The sequence below is a fragment of the Anas platyrhynchos genome, chromosome 2, assembly GCF_047663525.1.
Source record: "Anas platyrhynchos isolate ZD024472 breed Pekin duck chromosome 2, IASCAAS_PekinDuck_T2T, whole genome shotgun sequence".
Taxonomy (NCBI): domain Eukaryota; kingdom Metazoa; phylum Chordata; class Aves; order Anseriformes; family Anatidae; genus Anas; species Anas platyrhynchos.
The window spans coordinates 143,117,360-143,125,169 of record NC_092588.1 but is presented as its reverse complement, the minus strand read 5'-3'; the positions used below and the strand labels follow the sequence as shown (position 1 = coordinate 143,125,169).

The window sequence follows — 7,810 nt, the reverse complement described above, 5'->3', positions numbered from 1 at the left end:
CAAAACTGTTTCTCAAACTTCTACTTGAAGACAACCCTGAAAAGCCCCACTCAGTACAGAATTAAAGCTGTCCAAAGACAGGTCCAATGCTGTATTTTGAGGCTAGCAGAAATTAATCACACCAGTACAGCTTAGGGAAGCCCTGGTTGAGGGGACCATCCCGCACCTCAAGTGCTGGTCCTTGTGTCCTTCAGACAGCCGCGCACCCCTGGGTGCTTCCCCCACATGGAAAGGGCTGGGAGAATCCTCGCCATGATCTGTTAGGTGAAAAACACCCCCACTAGGCAGACACCTGCCCAACACACAGTGCTTTATGTAGAGCTGGGGGCACCGTGTGCCCTGGGGGGGGGCACAGAGCCGTGCCTCAGCGTGCCCTGAGGAGGCACAGAGCCCTGCCCCATGGCCCCCACACACACCACAGGGGCACGGGGGGGGGGGGGCTCGGGGCCGCCTCAGCCCCTCACACCGCCCGTCACTCAGCGCTGGGGAGGCGGGCCTCAGCCTCCCCTCGGCCAATCAGCGCTCTTCCCCGCACCGCCCTCCCTGCCCTTATCCAATCAGAATCTTGCTGCCGCGGGGACGAGCGGCTGTTGGGCTCTGCGCGCTCCCGCCGAGCCCGACCCCCGGGGGGGCGGGGCCCGACCCGGCCCGGCTCGGCAGAGGCGGCGGGGCTGGGGCTGAGGGGAGCGGAGCGCGGCGCGGCTCTGCGGGCTGAGGGAGGCAGGGAGGCTGCGGCGACCCCGCCGCCACCAGCCGGCATCCCGGCCGCAGGTAGGAGCCCGGAGCCTCCCCGGGGCCCTGGGGGTGGCCGTAGCCGCGTGTGGGGGGGAGATTTGGGGAGAGGGGAGGGGGCGGCGGTGCGGTCCCCCCTCTCCAAGATGGCCCCCGCGGGGTACCCCGGCGCGGGGCTGTGGCGGGGGCACCCCCCGGCAGCGCCCTCAGCCCCCGTGAGGTGCCCGGCGCGGAATTTCCTCGCCTCTTCGTCACGGTTTGTGCCTTCCGAGCCGGTTCTGGAGTTATAATTTCAAGTTTTCCTAGCTCCAGACCCTAGTTTTAATGAGATCCGCTCGTAACGCGTGGCTAACCCCAAATTTCGTGTATACATTTTAAAACAGTAATTAACGTTTCACTCGGATCCTTTATCATCCTCCTTCAGGGATGTTTACTTCTTGGCGCTGTCTACAGGAAGGTCTTACTTAATTTACAGCTTTGTTATGTGCTTAATGAGAGCGCGCGATACTTGGGGGGATGCGGGCGATTAAATCTCTAATCTCACGTTGGACCGGCGTGGGGATTTCGTGAAATGTCACCCTTGGGTTGGGCAAGGCTGCCCGTGCTCCACACCGTCATTACACACCGGTTCTGAAAGCAGTCCTAGAGCAACAGCTAATTCGGGTTTTCGGGTTTAATCTCTTGGGGCTAGGGAATGAACGGAGGGGACCCGCGGGGTTCTGCTGTGCCAGCACAGCCAAAAGAGCAAAGCAGCAACCCAAATGGTGAGAAGTTGATTTAAATGAGCTCGGATTCTTAATGTGAACATCTTTCTACCTACATGTGAACGCTGGACAGGAGGCGGAGGAGGTCCCAGTGCCGCACGGTGCTGTCAAGTGTCAGGGAGCGCTCAGGAAGCGTTGCCTTGTGTTTGTGCTTGCTCTCCTCTCCAGGCATCCATTAGCAGTCCCCATCAGAGGCAGGACACTGAGAGATGGGCCGTGGACCTCAGCTAAAGTGGCTTTTTGTGCGTGCAGTGAGCTGTCTTCTGTGTGCTAGCATTCAATTTGGAATTCAATTTTTATATGAGGCAGGAGTTGGAGCTGTCAGCTTGTAACAGCACAGCATAAAAGTCAATACCAGATGCGGAGAAAGCTAGATAAAGATAATGTGCTATTACATTAGATGCTTATTTACAATTTTGTTCAAATTTTCAGGACTTCCCAGCTCCTGATAGGAAGCAGTCACAAGTAAGCTAGCTAAGTGACAGCTCCCAGCCCTTTCCTGCGTGCCTGGTGGGAGTCCTGTGATTCTCACAAAGATGCTGTTGGAAACTGCTGGAACGCCCATCTGTTCTTATGATGTTGCAGCGTTGCCTTTCACGGAAAACTGGAGCTTTGGTTGTGCTTTCCTGTGCTGAATCTCTCCTTTTTATGTGGCAAGCACCCGGGCATGCTCGAGCATTTCGTTTATCTCTAGCATATGGAAGGGAGCAGAAGGGATCTAAGAAAAGTAGTTCAGTAGCATCTTTCCCCCTAAACTGGTTCTTCCATGTTAAGGATTATTGTAGAACTTGCTATGATAATAAGTAAAAGTAGGAAAAAATCTGGTCTTGCTGCTAGCAAAGTGTCTGTTAGCTGTCTCCTAGCGTACCTCCTCCTGAAAACTGTTGCAGTGAATTAAGTGAGTTTCACCATCTAGAGCCAGGTGAGTTACGTGTAGAAGTCCTGAAAGCTTCCTGCATAGTTGTGCTAATACAGCTTAATCCTAGCCTGTGGTGAATATATTCTTCCTGCTCCATCACCGGGAAAGTTTTCCTCCTGGTTGTTTCTGTGCGTGGTTCATTAAGGTTCATTAGTATATTCACTTGCCTTCACTGATTTTAGTCTTAGAAATACATAACAAGTAATTTATACCTGCTTTTAGTTGTGGGTATTTACCTCACAAGCAATATCTTACTTATGTAATATTTCTTTGACCTGTATTGGTACTGAAGTACAGAGGCAGGCAGCAGGCATTACTTAGGACATTTCAGATAACATTCGCAGTGCAGTGTCCTTAACATCCCTTGACAGCTCAGACCATTTGCTTTGTCCCATGTGGTTATGGCAGCTCTGAGAACAGCTCTGGCTCTGCATTAGTGTATTTTCCAGGACCATTTTGAGGGTTACCATGAGGCCTTCAGGAAAATTCTTTGACAAGTGAGTTTCCAAGGACAGTGATTAATGTTACTTTGACATGCTCTTTCCTTCAGTTAGCAGTCTTGCATTTAGGGGAACACCAGAAATAGCTCGTCTGAAGATGCACAGAACTTTGCTTTGATGTTTTTGAAAAATATCTCTGTTCATTATGCCTAGCAGGGAATATAACTTGAATTTCCCCCCTCTCTGGAAGGATAACAAATTCCATGTGTTTTGAGCAATAGCATTAAGCAGACTAGTTCTGCGACCCCCAGGTTTTGTTCTGAAAATGGTTTAACAATCTACATTCTGAATCATGTTTAGAATGGACTTCATGTCCCATTTGCTAGCTATGGAGAAAAGATGAGCAGCTAATGTAAAAGGATTTCAGGATCTTTAATCTCTTGGGATCGCATCTTGTTACTGTGGCCTATGTCTTATTTCTGTTGCTTTTCAATTCGGTGCTGTGAAGGCTAATACGATCCTGCTATTGCTCTTCTTGGGTAATGAATGAAATCACAAGTCAAAATTCAGCCTCAATAAAAAAATTTGGACAGTGCCCGCTTGCAGTATGTTATATCTTGAAGAAAGAATATTTTAATAGAAGAAAAAAATAATCAGCCAGGCAATTCTTTGCTAGTTTTAAAGAACAAATCTTGAGCTTTTGCAGATCTTTAACTGTGTGCAGTGTAGTCAGTGGTGCAATAATTCTATCACAGACCTGCAGTGAGAAGCTCCTGAAATTAACTCATTCTTTACATCTGGAATGACATCAGTATTTAAAGGTAGTCACTGAAAGAATCTGTGAACTGTACCTACAAACGATACTGCAAAGCCACAGAGATTTATACAATGGGAGGTGTGATCATTGTCATATGCAGCGTGAGAAGGATATGGTGAAATACAAAAGCTGAAAGAGCAGCCCTGTATGGAGGTTTTCTGCTGTTTTGACTTAAGCTCTTGCCATGCATGTAGAGGGTTTGCCGTGGTTCTGTTGCCCAAGAACCCTCTGTGCTGTGTTACGCTGTTGCTGCTCCTGCAGCTCATTGCCTGTGGGAACATCGGGGCTGGGAACATCAGGTCTTCTGCGCCCGCATGAGGAGGAGGCAGCGCACGATGCCAGGTGGAGCGTTGAAAAAGATACTTGCTAAATGTCAGCGTGCACAGCTAGTGATGGTTTTGAGGTTATTGCTGGCTCTCCAAAGCAGAACGAAGCAAAGAAACGAGCACCTTTACTGTAAGCATCAAGGCACGCATGCTTGAAGGGTTTTTGAGTTTGGACTTCAAGAATAGTAGGAGAAAGCTAACCTGTACTAATTTGTACCCAGGTATAAATGTATAAAATGTGATTATGTACATATGAAGCCTTATGGATGTTTATAAGGTAGATGAAGCTTACTTAGGCATATTTTGAGATAATTTTGTTTAATTACTCCTTTAAGATGAATTTGCCTAGGGTAGGCATGGATGCGGAACAATTAGCAACTCATCATCCCCCCCACCCCACACCCTAAAAGTCTCTTCTGACTCTTCTTATTTTTGCAAGGTTTCATAGACAAATGATTGTTAGGAATACATGCTCTTAACGTTTAGAATAAAAGCATGAAGATACTTCATGTTTCCAACCCTAATGTCATAATACTGGTAGCCTTTCCTTTTTTCTTCAGGTTCCATTGAATCTACAGTCTGGAAAATGTGCATCTTAAGTCCACCTTGAAGTAAAGACGGCCTTACAGGTAGGATTACTTTGTGAATACTCTTCTGCCAAAAGTTTTCTGATACTGGATTAGGCTGTCACTTGTTTTCTCTGGTCCTTAACAGCGTGTGGATTGGGATGAGAGACCAAGAATAGTTTTATATTCTTCTTAGTATTAGTAAATAAAGCTGTGAAACGCTGGTGGACCAATATATGGAATAAGATTTCTTAATTCTGACGGTGTGCTGCTTTATTGTCTTAAAACACAGCCTCTTTAAGTCATGAATGATTACATTTTCTTATGGTGTTTCAGTGTATATGATGGAATAAGTTCTGAAAAAATCAGAAAGCGTGTTGCTAATTCAGCCAACTGTTAATGATGACTAACTACAAAATAAATTATACTATAAATCATGTAACATGTTCAAGAGTAGAGTAAAACTGCTTCAGAGCTACTAATTATGTCTTAGAGCTTGGAAATGTCTATATCCATTTATATAAAGAGCACTGAAAATCTTTATTGCACTCATAATGTATTGTTTGGTGGACTGAGCTTGGCTTTAGCAAATGAGTCTGTTCCAAAAGGAACAATATTGTTTCGTATATGAAATCCAGAAGTGCTGTTTCATTGACAGCACGCCACGAATGCTATCTAAAGAAATGGAACTGACGTTGTTAATTATAAATAAGAGCCGAGTATAAATATTTCACACACTACGTGTGGCCAAATCAGAATCAGAAGCCTGAACTGGCTGGTGGAGAGGTTTCTTTTTCTATTTTTTAAGAAGTTGCAAGTTCAGCTGGTAGAAAGGCTTCTGTTTTTGTCCCAGTTTATAAGTCTTGCAGAAGAGAACTGATCTAAAGCAACAGCCGTAAGTTTCTTCTCAGGGGCTTAACTGACGCAGTAATGAAGTTTTTCTGTGGTCTAGCAGATCCAGCGATAGAGGTTTTCAATGAAGTAGCTGTTGGCGAGCAGTTAATTATCTCATTGTAATCTGGGTCATTTGGGAAGCTGTGAACACAGTTAACTTCTGTGCTCTGACAGCGTTGTGAGCGAAGTGTGTGCGCAGGGGGAAGCTGAAGCTGCATTGTCCTGACACTGGCACTGCTGGAGAAGTCACCAAAACCACCTCCTGAATGAGTAGCTCGCTCCCTAGCTAAGGTGTACAGAGGGTACAGTCTATCAGGAACATGAAATCTGTGTTGTGTGCGTGTCGCATCTCAAGTCCTTGCTCCTCCCCTCGTGCCCTCACTCCCCACTCGCCCTCCCACCAGCCCGAGGCGCGGCTGCTGCTGCTCCCACCGCGGGAACAGCAGCCCTTTGTGAGCTGCCTTGTCTGGGCACTCCCTGCCCTGCCCTCCCTGCTGCTCTCTCGCCATCTGTAAATCAGGGAGGCTCTGAAAGGAGCCCTTTTGCTGCACAGTGCCCAAAGTTGTCTGGTTCCATAACTCCTGGAACACGTGTAGGTAACCTGGAGCTTTGGGCAAGCCAACCTCAGTGCTAGCAGGTGCTTTCTGATGGGGAAAGGAACATCCAGCCTGCATCACTGAGCTGTTGCAGGTTTCTTATCCAAAGACCCAAATCTGTTAAATAACATCAGAATTAGATGCTAGATTTTTTTCTTGTGCTAAAGAGACCCTTCAAGTGCTACAGCCCAGTAGTCGTACACTGCTCCAGTAGAGTGGCGGTGTGTGACTCCCTGCTTTGAAAGCTTGTTAGGTGTTTGAAATACGACACGAACTGTGAGATGGACCACCTTCCAGCTGCCACCACCAGTCCGAGGGAGGGCATCAAAATGGCAAACGAGCCTCAGGGGATAAAACTGTGAATGGCATGCTTTGAGTGCAGGCTGAGTGCTGCATTTGGCCGTCATCTGACGGCCCTGCGAGTCATGCGGCTGGGCGGCGAGACCTGCAGCAGGTCAGGTGAGGTGAGCGTGCTGCTTCTCAGCTGAACTGTCTAGCTTCAAGAAATTGGGATGTTTCAAAAGGAGACCAAAAGCAGCATGCAGCAGCTGAGTGGTCAGTCATCAAGCAAACTGATATTTGGAAGGAGCGTAGGAAAGGTGCGTACTGACACCCAGCAAGTGCCAGGAGTTCCCTCTGTTCATGTCTGCTGCAAGACAGCTGCTTCTGACTGACGGTGTGCACCCAGACCAACAGAGAAAATGTGACCAGAAAGAGCTGACTCCAGGACTGTGGCAGTGGAGGAAGATGTCTTCCTGGGCAACGGGACCTGCAGACTTCTGCCCTAGGTGCAGCAAAAGAAGGGCTGGCAAGGCAGTTAATGGAGGGAGCAGGGGCCAAAGGAGCAGCTTGGCAACGGGGAGAAAAGTCGAGAACTTCATTATGCCACCTGTAAACAGCTTTTGTTTCCTAGAAACTATGAGAAATGTTTTAAATGTTTTCTAATGCTGAATTGTATTCAATGAGGTGTTTGAATTCCTGATTTCGTGATAAATGCGTTTATCACTTAATAAAGATCATTTAGATTCATTCTTATTAGGGCTTTTCACTGAGCTTTCCCACCATGATAAATGCAGACCTTCAAAAAAAAAAAAAAAGTGCCTTCATTTCAATGGCGAAAAAAGATGGGAATAGAAAGGTGTTGAACCAATGCAGAAGCTTGTCAGAAAGGGAGAGTCTGTAGCTGGCGTAGCTGCAGAGGAAGAGTTCAGGTATTTTAGGTACAGGAAGACATTGTAACAGTTAGCTAACTGGAAAAATACACAGGACCCATAATAACCAATGTCTAATACAAAGATTGGTCTTGATCCAGGAACTCTTTACCAGTGGTTAGCTTCTGTTCAGCAAATCAAAGGGAGTAATGGATTTATTTCTGTTACTGTTAAGAATTAAAACAGCCTGTAGGAAGAGAGTTTTTAGTCGAATCCTCTTTTTACTGCTCTACAAATAGAGGCAGACAGCATCTGTAATATAATGCTTAATTCTCTAGCTTGGTTGTGTAGGTGGCCGACTGTAATCGATGATGACAGTTGATTAAATGCCACTTCGTTAATGTTGAATTTCCATTTTATTCCTCAGACTTCAAGCTGTATCACACTATTTAACGAGTTCTGGCTAGTGGTTTTGGCTTCGTATGGGTGATGGCAATTAAATTTGAAAGAAAACAGGAGACATTCTGGGTGCTTTACGTGAGTACTGAACTCACCGTTTTGCATACCGCTGCCTTACTTCAGGGAATTAAATGCCCCACCTTAAT

General features: G+C 46.7%; 1 protein-coding gene across 5 annotated transcripts in view; it reads left to right on the top strand.

The window, feature by feature from the left end:
* The first annotated feature begins 613 nt into the window (after positions 1-613).
* The window catches only part of MPP7 (MAGUK p55 scaffold protein 7), a 149,320-nt gene continuing 142,123 nt past the window's right edge, over positions 614-7,810 (top strand). For 4 of the 5 annotated variants that reach the window (XM_027450580.3, XM_027450578.3, XM_027450579.3 and 1 more), the window contains exons 1-2: positions 614-771; positions 4,559-4,627. The gene's annotated coding sequence lies outside the window, so the exon portion shown is untranslated. The remainder of the gene's footprint in view (positions 772-4,558; positions 4,628-7,810) is intronic. The other variant, XM_072033728.1, reaches the window with a different exon arrangement.